At 29.6% G+C, this 15,955-nt stretch overlaps 2 long non-coding RNA genes across 2 annotated transcripts in view; one reads left to right on the forward strand and one right to left on the reverse strand.

Annotated features, from left to right (window-relative positions):
• LOC129796285 (uncharacterized) overlaps window positions 1-15,955 on the reverse strand; it is a 37,262-nt gene that overhangs the window by 13,726 nt on the left and 7,581 nt on the right. Inside the window, exon 2 of the long non-coding RNA XR_008751202.1 lies at window positions 14,166-14,202. This is a non-coding gene — a long non-coding RNA (uncharacterized LOC129796285). The remainder of the gene's footprint in view (window positions 1-14,165; window positions 14,203-15,955) is intronic.
• Window positions 5,733-15,848, forward strand: LOC129796291 (uncharacterized). The gene is made up of 3 exons (XR_008751208.1): window positions 5,733-5,881; window positions 9,593-9,703; window positions 14,985-15,848. It is a non-coding gene; the product is annotated as an uncharacterized LOC129796291 (long non-coding RNA).

Consider the following 15,955-nt stretch of genomic DNA (forward strand, 5'->3'; position numbering starts at 1 on the left):
TTTATTTGTTGAGAAACTGGAAATTCGCTTTTTTAAAGTAATTCTTGAAAAAAGATTTTTTTCTGTGTAAAGAATTTTTGGTAACTTAGAGGAGAAAGAAAAAAATCCTTTAAGAACAATTAATTGATTTATTTGTTGAGAAACTGGAAATTCTCTTTTTTAAAGTAATTCTTGAAAAAAGATTTTTTTCTGTGTAAAGAATTTTTGGTAACTTAGAGGAGAAAGAAAAAAATCCTTTAATAACAATTAATTGATTTATTTGTTGAGAAACTGGAAATTCGCTTTTTTAAAGTAATTCTTGAAAAAAGATTTTTTTCTGTGTAAAGAATTTTTGGTAACTTAGAGGAGACAGAAAAAAATCCTTTAAGAAAAATTTATTGATTAATTTGTTGAGAAACTGGAAATTCTCTTTTTTAAAGTAATTCTTGAAAAAAGATTTTTTTCTGTGTAAAGAATTTTTGGTAACAGGAGAAAGAAAAAAAATCCTTTAATAACAATTTATTGATTGATTTGTTGAGAAACTGGAAATTCGCTTTTTTAAAGTAATTCTTGAAAAAAGAAGATTTTTTTCTGTGTAAAGAATTTTTGGTAACAGGAGAAAGAAAAAAATCCTTTAAGAACAATTAATTGATTTATTTGTTGAGAAACTGGAAATTCGCTTTTTTAAAGTAATTCTTGAAAAAAGATTTTTTTCTGTGTAAAGAATTTTTGGTAACTTAGAGGAGAAAGAAAAAAATCCTTTAATAACAATTAATTGATTTATTTGTTGAGAAACTGGAAATTCTCTTTTTTAAAGTAATTCTTGAAAAAAGAAGATTTTTTTCTGTGTAAAGAATTTTTGGTAACTTAGAGGAGAAAGAAAAGAATCTTTTAAGCAGAATAATAATAGAATATAAGAATAATTAAAAAACCTTTTGAAAAAAATGAAGATGTTTTTCTTTAATTAATTTTTGAATTAAAAATAGTTTTTGTGTGTAAAGAATTTTAGGATATTGATTTAAAAGTTTTTTTTGCAAATTAAATTTGTTTAATTTGCACAAGCCTTTCTCTGATTCTCATATTTCTATATAGCTATTTATGTTTCTTGTGATATAATTTTAATATGAAAAGAGCACTTTTCTAAGTGTTTGTTCTGACGACTGATGGTACACGATTTATTATGTATAAGATGTATTGTAATAAAAAAGATCAACTAAAAATTGTAAGATGGATGTATTTTAATAAAAATAAATTAAAAATATTGTAAGTCAAAAAAATAAAATAATTATAAATTTTAAAAATTTTAAGCTAAAATTATATATTACATGTAAGTTTAGGTATAAATGTATGAAAAATTAATAATATTAATAAATTGATTTTTTTTTATAAATTTCTAAGACTTTTATTTTTTTTTACTAAATACTTATTTAGCATTTTTAAGTATATTTATAATTCAATAAATATGTAAAATGCAAGAAAACCCAAAAAAAAATTTCTCCAGGATCTGGGTCCACGGTGGTGCATTTGTAGTTCCGCATTGTGGATCCACTGTGGACCTAGATGTTTTACTGGGTACATAGTTAAACCTCTATCTATTCCCACCACCCAGAAAAATGTAAAAACTTTGCCTCCGTGCGAGAACGTTCTTGAACAAATAAGAAAAGAAAAATTATGGACTTTATCACGAGAAGAACCTCTATTTCTGTTCCTACACCCATTTTTTTTAAACTTCGCCTGATATAGCCTAGCCACTATCGCTGTTATCAATTTTTGTCTACACAAACAACTCCTCACAGTGTACTTGAGAGAACAAACCCGCTCGAGACTTCTTATGTGCACGCATTATGTCACCATTTCATCCTCATGTCAACAACTCATTACAAAGCTTCTTTACAAAAAATAAAGTCGTTTTTTTTCTTAAACCCCAAAGAACTACGTCAATGCTTCCACAACAATTTAATCGCACACAAAAAAAAGAATGTAATTAAAATTTGTTTTCTTCATTGTGTGGAAGAAAATAAATTTTATATTTATATCAGTAAGAGAAATTAAAAAAAAGTATCTCACATTGTACGTCAAATCATTCGAGGGGCTCGTTGAGGTAGGTTTTCTAATACTCATACAGCTCAACTACATTATTTTATATATAATTCTCAAGCTGCTAACCACATACAAAATAAAATATTGGCACAGTTTTTGATTAGAAGGGTAATCGTAATGTGTTTTTGCTAGTGATTCGCCACTTTGTCTCACAGCCAAATGATTTTCTTGCTTTACATCACACAAATAGAGTTCTATGACGCACGTTGGACGGTTTTATTGATACAAATAAAGTCTCAAATGGAGAATTATGGTAATTTTTTTTTCACTCTTAGGTGGGTAATTTCATTTTAATTGGTAGTCATTTGTTTTATACACGGGACAATATGACCATTTTTATTATAAACTTTCTCAAGAAACCGCTAAGGAAACTTAAAAAAAACATTTTAAAAATAAAAAGAAATCTACCGAGATTAGAGTTTACTTTACATGTTCTAAAGAATAATTCTGCTTTTTACTTTAAATTAAAAAAAAAAACTTAAAAAACGTAAATTTAAAAAAATCTAACCTGTGAATAATAACCAGGTGGCTACATTACAATCAATTAAAATTTTAAAATTTCCAAACCAATTTAAGGTTGAGCGAGCAATAATGTAAATAATTGTAGTGAGTCAAAAAATGTTAAAATTTTTATTATTCTTATTTAAAAAAAAATCTGTATCATTTAAATGTAAAAGTTTCTTCATAAAATATCTATTATTTCATTTTTAAATTTTTTATTATAATTAAAAGTAACTGTTAATGTGTAATTAAGGAAATTCTTTAAAGGATTTTTATTTTAAATGATTTTTTCGTTGATGCAGAGTAGAATTAAAAAAAAATAAGACAGAAAAAAGGAAAATATAGATAATCAAATAAAGAATCACTAAAGAAAGCTAAGAATTTAATCTATTCTACTATATCGTTTTAATGCAGAAGTTTTTTTTTTATAAAGTTTGTTTCCAACTTAATTTTTTAATTTTATCAGAACCTACAAAAACACGCTAGATGTTAAATTAATTTTAGGTATTCGTAGAATAATTATTAAAGAAGTTTTGTTTCATGTCCCTATATAATTTCTTAAAGGTAGAAAAAGTTTACACATTTAAACCACAAGTTTAAAGGAATATAATTCTTGTTTTTTTTTTACTAAAAGTCACGGAAAATCCCCTAAAATGTACAATAAAAATTTTTGAAGTAGGTAATAAAAGAAAGTACATATACCAAAGGGGTGAAAAACGATTTTAACTGGTTAAATTCTTTTAAGAAAATAATTACTGTATAAGAGAGAAAACTTTTAAAAACTTTTATTCCTGATTGAAGAAAAATTCTTCAACATGATATACCTGCAAATTAAATTTTACATATTTTTTCATATAAAACATCAATATATTCAGAGATTCTAATTCTATTTATGTAAATAGAGTAATAATTACCTAGAGGAATATAAATTAACGTGCATACAGACTTATATATAGCTTAATATAAAAATCTCTAAATAGTCATAAAAGCGGCAAAAGAGCCATATCATTCCTCTTGCAATTTTAATATCTCCACCACATAGCCCAATTAAAAGCATGTAATCACGTATCTACCTGTAATTTTTTATTAAGTGCAATTATACTTAAAAAAAAAAGAAAAGAAGAAAACATTTCATTGTAAAAGAGCCTCCAATTGAACATCTCTTCTATGGGGGGGTGCTTATGTGAATGCAAATTGAAAAGGACACTCTGGAGCTTGTGTGTGAGCAACAATTGAGATCTAAGAATAACATTTTATTGTTCGTCTGCTTTACAAAATCAACATCGTTACTGATTTTTTTCCCTTTTTTTTCAAATGTACATATAATACATAATTATACCAATGCTGAGTATCGTTCACGAACATTACATGTTATTTTAATGTGTTTTTTTTTGTTCTGTGTGGTTTTTGTTCTTGGGATGTAGTTTATTGTTTTATATGTATATACATCTCCCATTCTGCTGTGAGTCTCTATGGCACATTACATTTCATTATCTCACTTTGATATGCACTCCGTTTTAAACAATAAGTTAGTGAGAAATTGGAAATTTATTGTTCAAATTGCTATCTCGCTACATTTCAATTGTCTCCTCCCCCTCATTCTGCGAAAAGTACCGCGGAAACGGCCAGGTTAAATTGCAGAGAGAGAGAAAAAAAAGAGAATTAAACATTGAGAAAATTACTATATATAGTATATATATACATATATATATGTATGTATGCAATTAACAGTTAATAATGCTTAAACTCGATAAATAAAACTAATCATGTGGATATTACAATTAAAAGGGTTTCATCTTTTGATTAGGAAAACGTTAACTCTTTAAGGACTCTCAGGTCATACACTTTATCGATACATTCAAAGAAGACGTTTTCATTGGAAAACGATCGCTGATTTTATTTCGGAGTTGAACACTAAAGAGTTAAAGGTTGATAAAAATAAACCACCATGCGGTCAAACACATTAAAAGGAAATTAAAAATTGTTTAAAAAAAATTACGGAAACCCCATAGGTATGAAAGAATTGAGAAAAGAAGACAATACCCAGGATAAGACCACTGAAGAAGATCCACTAAAAGGTCGAAAGCTCTGGCTAAAATTGCTGCCTTTTCCTTGAGGAAGCAAGGATATTGTGATCTGACAAATACCGGAAGTTGCGAATAATTAGTTAAAGATGACCACACCAACAATTAATTAATTACCTATTTAAAGGAGTTTATCCATTTCTATATGAGAAAAGATAATTAATCAAAAACTTTTCCTTAATTTAAGACGATTACATGAAAGAAAAATCTCTTTGATTGAGTATGATGAATACAAGAGGAGTTTTGCTTTCTTTTTTTTTATGGACGCGTCCCTTTAGCTTTTCAACCTGACATACATTATACCGTCAAGCACGAGGCACAGCATTCGCGCAATATTTGCAGCAGCCGTGGTACGTGTCGACAATCACAATTTAATGAGAATTAATTATTAATTCAGTACGAAGGCACTTGAGGACCGATTAATTTTGAGCACTTCACTCAATTAGAGACACAATTAGTGTTGCGTATAATTTGCCCATGGCAATTTGCGTGGGATGCCTCCTTCCCGAGAACGACATCCATCTTCTCTCTTCCATTGTTCTCAATATTATGTGCTGCACCTCTTCTCTATACGTACATACATGCTATCTTCCCATATAAACTGTTAAATGTGATTTTGATTCCTCCATCTAACTTCTTTTCATTTAATTCTTTTTGGTTAGTTTTATCGCATGAACCGATAATTGTTCAATTTGTACTTCATGCGAGGAAAAATTAAGAGAGACACTGTGTCGCCTTGGACAATTAATTGTCATTCATTAATCACTATGTACACAAGATTGTGCTCAACAGTGTTAAATTGCTATATGTACTTCACTAACACTCCGCATGTACATAAATAGAATTTAACCGAGTTGTATAAGATTTCAGTAATAATATTGTGTTGTTAGAGTTGATTTTTTTCTCCACAACAGGCACTTTATGTATTTATTTTATGTATACGATGTGGTTTAATACGCTCCAACTGCAAAATGTGGGCCATCTATGGTACATGGGTCGGTTTGAATTTCTTCAAAAAAGTAGGAAAATTATGCTTAAAAAAAAGGCATTTTGTGGTAAAGAATTTTAGTGAGGAACATTCCCTGCTTTTTGATTTTTCTTATTTATTTTAAGGAAGTAGTAGGGGGCAGTCCTGATACTCTCAGTGGTGTGGTCCATTTTTCTTAAATGAATCTTTCAACTGTCAGCAGCATCCAAATCAACAAATTTATTCAAAGGTAATAAAAATTTTTAAAAATAAGTCATAAATCCAACCGACTGAATTTATACAAATCCGTGAAATTATATTTTATAAGCAATTTTTTGAGTATTTTATTTTAATTTTATTCATTTGAAACAAAAATTATTCCTGAAAATATTAGATAGGAATTTACCATACTTGTGAAATAATTAGAAGTTTTCTAAGGTGTCCAAAGCAATTATTGAAAATATTTAAATACTTTTTTTTCACTCGTTTCCTTTCAAAATGTCGTCTATTCGGAAAGAATTTCTTGAACGAACGAATAATTTTGGACCTTATGGGCGAGATTTTGTTGACTTCCATGGGTTTTAGAAGCTCCTCAGAAGCACAGTTTTTCCATAAATCATAAAATAGTTTATCCAAATACTATCAATCACTACTTCTCATATCAAAATTCTATATTCGTGTACGCATACACCCGATCTAAAATATTGATATGAGTGATTTTTATTTGATATGAAAATATATAAAGTGTTTATATCGATACTTAGAGCCCCATAATAGATAGCAATAACAATTGGATGACTATTTTTGTCTCCTAATATACACAATTTAATTCTTTTTCTCCTAATGTGAACAAAAGTGTCCATTAAAAATGTTGTTTTGCAAGAAGAATCGGTGACTGTAGCGAATGAAAGCTCACGGTTAAACCTGAAGACTTTGCAGGGAGTGAGATTTTAATGTCTAAAAATTATTTTATTTTATTCATAAAATAACGATAAATTTTAAATAATTTTCTTAATATTATTTTCTTCGGTAATATAAAAAATCTAAAACTTTTGTTTATGTAATTTTCGTGCTATTCATAGAATTAGTTAAAAATTTCTTTTCTAAATCTCCCATTGCTCCAAGAAAATACGAGATAACCAAACTTTTTGTAGATTTGACAGATGTCAAAAATTACCTTCTGCCAAAAGGGTGCTGTCAATTTAAAAATGACAGAGGCAGTTAAAAATTAAAAATTTTTTCAACGTAAGAGTCAATACCTGGGATTATTTTCAAAAAACAAAAACTAAAACCTCACACGACAATGTGTGCTTGTATATTGTTTTAATATTAGTAGGATGATGTTTCACATTGACACTCCCATGAAAAAGTCGCAAAAGTCGAATCGGTCGTTTGAAAACAATGTACTACATTTATAATGAGAATTTATTAGAAGAAAAACTTAATTTATTACACTCGTTTTTTTTCCTCTCCATTTATACACCGATGTGAATAATTAATGTCAATTTGGAGAGTTAAAAAAGAGAATTTTTTTTCAATTGAGAGAGAAAAAAGAGACTCCATAAATGAATTTTCTTTTTGCACCGTCTCATTGTTTATTTGAAAAAAAAAGGTGAAAAAAAAACAGAAAATAAACAATAAAGTCATGGTAAAGAAAATTCACAAAAATGGAGAAATACAAGATTGAAATGAAAAAAAAAAACAATTCAACCCGGAGAGGACTCACTGTTGGCAGATTTAGTTTAATTTGAGTGACTTTTCGGATTTTTATATATAGCCACATATACATATGTATTTATTTGTCCCATGAAGCCACTCACATGAGATTTATTTTGTGCTTATTTACAATCGTCCTCTTAATTTGGTTCTGTCCAATTGTTGCTCGTTAGCTGTGTTGGATTGGAAGCAAAATAAAATTCTCACCCATCAAGGGGAGCATATTTATTGCAAATGATTTTAAGCTCTCTGGCTTGATTCTATTTTAAAAGAAGTAAACAAACACCCTAGAGAGAAAAAAATTGCTAAATCGCAAAATAAAATTTCCTGTGTGGACATTTTTATCAATTAAATGCTTTGTAAAGTGACAAAGAGTCCAGTTGTTGAAATTCTAATCGGAAACTTTGAGTATTATTGCAATGGAATTGTATTGGTTTTTATGCACAAAACATTCAAAAGCTCAGCCAAAGCTCAGGCTTGAATTGAATTTCTTTTCGTGGTTTCTATTCCTTTTTTAAGGAAACTAAACTTTTATGTTAAGTAAAACTCGTAAAAGTACGTAATAAATAAGAAAGCATCACTTTTCTGCCATTCAGCGACGTTTCGATCTTCTTTTTAAATCTTTTCTGACTTATAAAGTTTCAATTTTTCCTACTGATTATACCCTAGAAATTAATTATCAAAAATTAAAAAAAAAAATTCCCACCAGTTCCATTCCATAAATAATACTCATAGAAACTTCTTCTCATAGCAAAAAAAAATCGAATCAAATGTGGGTTAAGCACATCGTGAGTTAACCTTGGAAATTTGCGGAAACCATAGAGTTTTTCTGTACGGGTAATTATCATATCTTTGGAGTGAAATTTATCAGCTTGTTTTTTATAGTGTTAGCAATTTGTGGACAAAATTTTCCAGAACAAACACACATACTTTAAAAGCCACTAAAAAAACTAAATTACATACAGTAAAAAATGATATACATTTAGGGGAGACCGGGGTAAACTGACTGATAAAACATCAGGGAGAATGTTTCATCTATTTAAATATACAAAAAAGCATAATAATGACGTCATTGATTGCATATTAATGCAATTTTTTTCATCTTGTTCCCAAGGGGAAATTGAGAAGCCTTTTCATGATTTTTTTTAAATTTTTAAATTCTTTTTTGATCTTCTACAAGATTATGCTTATCTTAATTTTTTCTTAAATAAAAATTTAACTCATGTATCAATGAATAAGTTCCTTTTCCCATAAAAATGACCTATACCACTTTGCTCTATCTTAGAGTTTCTTAATCTCAATCTCACTGCTTTAGTTCCAACCTCCCCTTCTCTATAATAATTTTCTTCGTGAATTTTTCGTAACTTGAACTGCAAATTGTGGTTTAGTTCACAGAAAATAAATAAATCTTGCACTAAACCACAATGACTTTCGCGTTGTCTTAGGACATTGCAATAAATATTGTGTGCATAATAAACTCCACCACTCTGAGTGAGGTGTTTGTCCATTGGATTAAACAGTGATAATGGTTCAATAAACAGTCGCTCTAGCATGGTTTCGAATGGATACAGTGAAGCCCCGGGGGGAGTACTTGAATGTGCAATGTGGTTAATTAAATTAAATAGAAGATAACAATATCTAAAATAATCATTGAGGAAAGTTAATACTGGTATATAGCAAGAGTGTGTGTACATATTTACTCTTTTTCGCCATTTTTTATACCTCTTCTTACCCAGGCGCAGAATATTGTATAAGGTGTAGAAAAAAAATTAGTGTCACATCTCACAAAACAATCTGTTTAAATAGGCAACGTAAGAAAAAAAGATAGATGTGCCATAGCAGTGCCATGGGCCGTCGTCTTATCAAACACAAAATTGTACAGTCCTATTTTTGCAAAAACACTTTTATCAACACTTCCATGTCAAAGCTTGGAATGATAAAGTTGCGCGAACATGTTTTGTAGACGTGCAAATTAATTTTCACAAAAAAACATTGGCTATCACCGAAACCATCCCTATATTGTAAACCATAAAATGTAATTAATCATCATTTTCCTCTTAATCATATTCAGATGATGACACCCAATGTATCCACCATATCGTCCAAAATTGATGACTAAATCATAATGAAAATTGCATGAGAACACGATTAATTTATGAAATTCAATTATAATATGCAAATTCTCAATATATATTCACGTTATACCATATAAATGAGATTTTTTTTATTCTGCGTGCATTTTCAGCTGCTCTATCAATCGAACCCACGATGTGGAACTCTTTTTGGACGAAGAGAGAGAAAAAAATATCCCCACATGCTCAAAAAGCTATTTTGAATATAATTTTGGGCTTGAGAAGTAAGCTAATTAATTCACCAACTTGTTTATTTGTTTTGATACAGGAGTATATAGCTCTGTATTAGCTTCTTTTCCGCGTCCCACCCACATTCTAAGATTCCCCATATCAGATATACAGAAAGCTTTATTATTTGCATTAATAAATTAAAAATTCTCTGACTTATATCTATGGAAAATAAAACATTATCGGAACTTTTTGGGAAGTTATCTAAGCAGTTTTAACCAAAATTTTTGGTTTATAAAAAAATAATGTATGAAATACACTATTTAGTTCTGCTTAAGTTTCTTAAGATAGGCTTTAGTTTTTTCCTAAGCTCCGACTAAGTTTCTTAAGCTAGGTTCAAGTTTTCTTTTGCTAGGACTAAATTTCTTTAACAAGACCTTAAGTGTCTTAAAATTGTAAATCTAAGATTTTAAAGTTAGGTTTAACCTTTTCAAAGCTAGGCCCAAGTTTTTAAAGCTAGACCAAGACTTAGAGGTTGGACCTAAGTTATTATTTTGGGCTAAACTTTATTTAAGCCAGGGCTAAGTTTTTTTTTTTTAATAAAGTTAAGTTTATAGAGCTTTGATTAATTTTTTTTAGCTGGACTTAAATTTTTGGGGTGGATGAATGCTTGGACCAATAAATAAAAATTAACTAGCTACAATTAGGAATTTTCAAAATGGAGCATTGAGGTCAGAGTATGATCCAATTGTCCTCAAAGGGTTAAGTCAGGCTTATACAAGATTAAAAGCATTTTTAGATTATTCTAACGACTATCGATGAGCGAAAACAGTCAAGTGCATATTTTTATCGTCTTTTGGTGTCAAAATTCGTTAAATTAATTCATTTACGATTCGGCCTGGCCTGACCTTACCGTATAATCCTCAGAAATCTGATTTAAAAAAAAACTTAAGCACAGCCTTTGAAATTAAAATTTGCTTGTAAACCTTAAATCTGGCATAAGAAAAATTGACCTGGCCCAACTTTTAGCAATGAATTATACTGAACATTTTGTTTTTTTTCTGTATTTTTACAAGACTCAAAAGATTTCTTGAATCGTAAAACTGCATTGAATTTATTGTATTTTTTGCGCCAATATGGAATTTCTGAATTATAAAAGAATCAATTAAAAAGAAGAAGAAAAAGTTAAAAGAAGAAATTAAACGTCTTAAGCATGCCAATTAAATTATCTAATAATACGACTAATAATGAATTTTTCAGTGTCTTAAATTTTCTTTTATATCTAAAATTTTCAAGTTAAAATACGTTAAATTTACCATGCTACTAATCAAAATATTTTAATTAGGTGTATAAGAAATAATTTACTAATATTTTTATTCACCTAACTAAGAAGAAAAAAAATATCAAGCTCCAAAATCTATGAAGATTTTAATTTATGAATCACATTCATAAATAATTGCTATCTTGAATCTAATTTAAATATTTGATATTTTTAATGATTTAACGTTGTGAGTCACGTCGACAAATATTTTGATGAATTTCTCTCTCAAATCCATATAGGAATCAAATCACAAGATTCTTATTTTCTCCTTTTTTCACGAATCATGATAAAAACTTTTTTATTAACACAAATTTTCGTGTCAATTTATTAGAATCACAATATCAAGTAATAATATTTATTATTGGAGCGGTATAACATTGTATAAGACGTTGCCATCCAGTGAGGTATATGTATATTAGTGGATACTTGACTATTTTTGCGGGGTAATTTCCACAAAATTGTACTTGCAAATTATCGATCAACATCGTGAAATCACACCTAAATAAATGCTAAAATCATAAACATTGCCACACAAACAATCTCCCCAAATGAACGTGAAAGGTTACGTGTTCAAAATCAATTGATTTGATTGGAAATCCAATTAAATATGGAACAAAGTACTAAAAATAAAATCAATAAATTTTATGACTACACCAAGCTCATATCCTCACTCATATTTATATATTTTTCGTGTGATAAAGTGAAGAATAAGTTAAACCAGAAACAGCTGGATATCTCTGTTATTTATGGTTTATGGAATACACTGTGTACGAGCTGTGTACGGGTATATAGTTGCGCTATGTACGTACATAAACGGAAAATGAAATAAAAGGTGATTCTGTTGCATAAAAAGTTTCAGCTTGTTGGGTTAAAATAATGCTTAATTTGAAAAGATTTTTCGTTTATCACAAATATGGATTTTTATTGAAACCAGGAGTTTCTAATAATTTTTAATTCCTTTTTTTTTAAACTAATTTTACTTAAAAAGTTTTTTTTTTCTCTGTCAAAAGAAAGAAAGATGAAAAGTTCTTTTTCAAGATTCTTTCTTTTAATAATTCAGAGAATTTTATGCAATTTTATGTTTTTTTTTGCCTAAAAAATATCCTGCAATTTTTTTACAAAAAAAAAAGTGAATTATGCAGCAGCATCACCATATTTTTCTTGCATCAAACTGGGTACGGAGTGTCTGTTTTCAGTGTAACGCTCGAGTACTGTGTCGATAAACATTTTCGATATATAAGAAGATCCATTAGGCCAACATTATGTACAAATATCTCCATTTATTCACCACACACCATGCAAAAATGAATATACCCCATATAGAGCGAGTGTTGGAAGTGAAAATGGATGTTGCTGCAAATTAGCAAAGATTTTGGTAAAATGTAGATTCGGAAGGTTCTAAGTACGAGAAAAAACAAAATCCATTTATGGAGGATGAAGAAAATTATTTTTATGCTAAATATTACCTCCATCACACTCGCTATGTATACACTTTATCATATTTTATATACACAACACACAGTGGATGTTGACACAAATGATTAAGATGTGTAAATAACTAATTATATGCTTTTCACGAAATACCCAGAGTGTTAACTCATTAACAATAAATATAATTTATTAAATTCCAATTGAGAGATAGTCGAGAATAGACTGGATCCTCTCATGGGTGCTGTTTGCATAAGAATCACCAGAGGGACTCGTGCTACATTACACGACCTCACAAGCCCCAATATGTACACATTATGCTGTATTTTAGGTACCATACAATACAGTACAATGGCATACATATTGATGCGCTTGAAAACTTGATTTTACATACATTTTTATCTTAATGATTTAAATTAATTTGACACATTTGACAGAAATGATTTATTTTGAATGAGTTTTCATTGAGAAAATTGACTTTAGTAAAAAAAAAAAACTCAATCAAATAGAAAGAACTTAAAAAATTGTTTAAGAATTCTTCTCATAGATTCTTTTCAAATATTTTCTTCAACGGTCTTATAAAAGCCAAGAGTTATGGAAAATTTATTTATTTATTTTTTATCTTTTAAGCCCTCAAAACACCCCTTTTGGGAAATAAACCAAACAAAAAAACCTTAAAATGCGCCACATTTTGTAGCAAATATCTGTACACATCATCCACCTCGAGACGCTGCGGGGCTATGAGTCAATTTAACTTCCTCCACCGTATAGCGCCCCTTATCGCGGAATGTTTATAGAATTTCGGAAATTGGCATTAGTGGGTGATTTCGTTATCAACATTATTTTTCACTGAATTTTTTATCTCCGTGCTCCTAATTTGTTCCTAAGCTCACGTCTCTCAGGGCAATGCGGAGAAGAGCGAGAGAGAAAAAAGCAACATCGCCATTGATAGAACAACAATGTTTTCTGAACCAATAAATATTAATCAAAATGAGCATCAAAATAGGTTGGACTAGAATTTTTATTATGTGCTACCGCATGAAATTAATCTTCAAGTGGAATCTCTTTTAGCTATCCACTCATTTATTATATAGAGATACCTACATATTTTTAATGCTCAAGGACATGATGTTGTTTTTTCATGCCAAAATCTCCGTTAATAAGTTTAATTTTATCGGGGCCTTTATGTATTTTTGGGTTGAAATAAATTCTTCATTTTGCTGACAAGACTCCCGACTTCCGTCTCTCTATAAACATCACCATCCATGCTGTGTACTGTACATAACGCAGCTGTGGATAGAACCATTCTCACAATTGGTAGGCATCTTATCATCACACACAGCACTCTATATACTCTATGTATGCTCTCATCATTACATTTTGGGATGCGGTTTTGCTGAAGACATTAAATCACCATTTCAGTAATGAAAACTATCCTTTTTTTTACATTAAGGATTACTTTAGAAAAACATTGAAAAAAAAAGAAAATTCTTATTTAAAAGTTTTTGTTCTTGGAGTTACGCAAAAAATGTAAGATGATTACTCAGTTTTGTATTTAAAAATTAGCTTAAAAAAAAGCTTAAAAGCAAGGAAAAACTATGTTTTGGAGTAAAAAAAAAACTAACAAAAAATAAATTTGTTTTAAACAGAAAGATCGGAAGAAAATTTGTAAGTAGGTAGATACTTCTTAATATTTTTAATGACTAAAAACATGAAACATTCATTTCTTACAAGTTCAAAGTTTAGTAATAAAAATTTTACTTTCTTACCTCGAATAATCTAGGAAGATCCGGAAGACTTTTTTGTCTAAAATGAACAAGAATAATACAAAAAAGAAAATTAAAAAAAATCTTGACATTATTATTTAGAATGATTGGTTCTGTTAAAAATCTTTTCTTTTGTAAGAAATTTTGGTGAGAAATTGGTAGTTTACGTTTTTGAATTTTTAAAGAAAAAGCAAAAAAAAATCCTAACTATCCCAATGGGCCTTATTCGGCGACCATGAAACCCTTAAAATTCGCTTGAAATCTTGAAATTTCAGTACAAAATTCAAAGATTTCAAGAGTTTCTTGGTCGCTGAATCAAGCCCATTATTTAGACAGTTCCTCAAGAAAATCTGGAAAATAAGAATAATAATAAGCGCAGTTAATAATAATAATAATTATTATTAATGTTTTTCAAAAAAACGACTAAAGAAAAAAGATACGAACTGTCAAAATCTTGCATTATTTTTCACAAAATACCAAAAATCTTCTTTGAAATTGTAAGAAAAGACTTTTAACAGAATCCACCATAAAATTGTAACAAAAATTTTTTTTTACAAATCTTAAGAATTTTGTCAAGAAAATATAATTCCTGCCCGGAAACTTTATGAATTTACTAGGAAAATTAATTCTGAGTCATAAAATATTACTCTATTTCATAAAATTTCTACTCATGACTGAGACCACGTAACCCCTTGCTCGAGTTCCTCATGTATAGAGCCCCGGCGAGCGTTCCCCAACGAAAAAAAAACACTGAAAGAGTGATATTGACATTGCATCACTCCATCTCGTTTGCCTCACGCACTGTTCTTGTATTTTTTTCAGGCAACTCGCTTAATTTTTTGTTTATGCCGTGGCGAACGTGACCATTGTCAGAACACCTCAGCACGGAGAATTCTCATTTTCCTGCCCTTCTACGCATGCAACACCCATAATTTACCATGTTGCTGTGCAACAGTGCTCACATGAGGAGTTGCATCAAGGACTGCACTCCCCAAAAGGGAGAGAAAGATGGCCCTTTAGGGACTAGAAAGTTTCATTTTTGCTTGAACAAAAAGAAACTATTTCTTTTTCTTTTATTTCTATTCCAAGCAATAAATTGTTCGTGTTTTCCATTTATCATAACCCACGGAGTGTAGACACACATATGTTGTACATACATACATATATGTTGTACCCTGTTGCAAGTCATATGGCTTTTATACTCTTGCATTATTTTCATGCGTTCTAAACATCGCTAATTTATAGCCCAAGTGAACTTTTAATAGTCATAAAATATTGAGATTCGGTAAGATTATTCAAACCAATATATTGGTAAAAATTTACAAAAGAGACACTATCTCAGCTGGAGCCTCACACACATGAGTGCCATGGCCCAATGGGACTCCTCCACATTACTGAAACACTTGATTTGCCATACTTCTGCAGCTCATGTTGCAGGTTAATATGACATTTAAGCGCTTTGGGTATGGCACAGCGAAGGGAAGTCCCCACAGCCTGAAAAATCTATTTTGAAAAAAATCATTAGGAATTCCCAAATCTCCCCTCGAGCGCAGATTTCTCACGAAATGAAATTCTCCCCCAGAGTTTCCTTTATGCCTTCTTACAACTCGGATGCGAAGATTGCATCACATATGGTTCGTGCTTTTTTTGTACTGAGCGACAATCAAGCTAGGATCTGATGCAAGAGAGGCAAAAAATCGTCTTGGATTTCATTGAGTTATCGTTCAATTGATTTGTAAACATATTTATGCGGAAAATGCTTCCGTTATATTGATTTTTTTCAAATTTTGTGA

The sequence above is a fragment of the Lutzomyia longipalpis genome, chromosome 4 (assembly GCF_024334085.1).
Source record: "Lutzomyia longipalpis isolate SR_M1_2022 chromosome 4, ASM2433408v1".
In the NCBI taxonomy this organism is placed as follows: domain Eukaryota; kingdom Metazoa; phylum Arthropoda; class Insecta; order Diptera; family Psychodidae; genus Lutzomyia; species Lutzomyia longipalpis.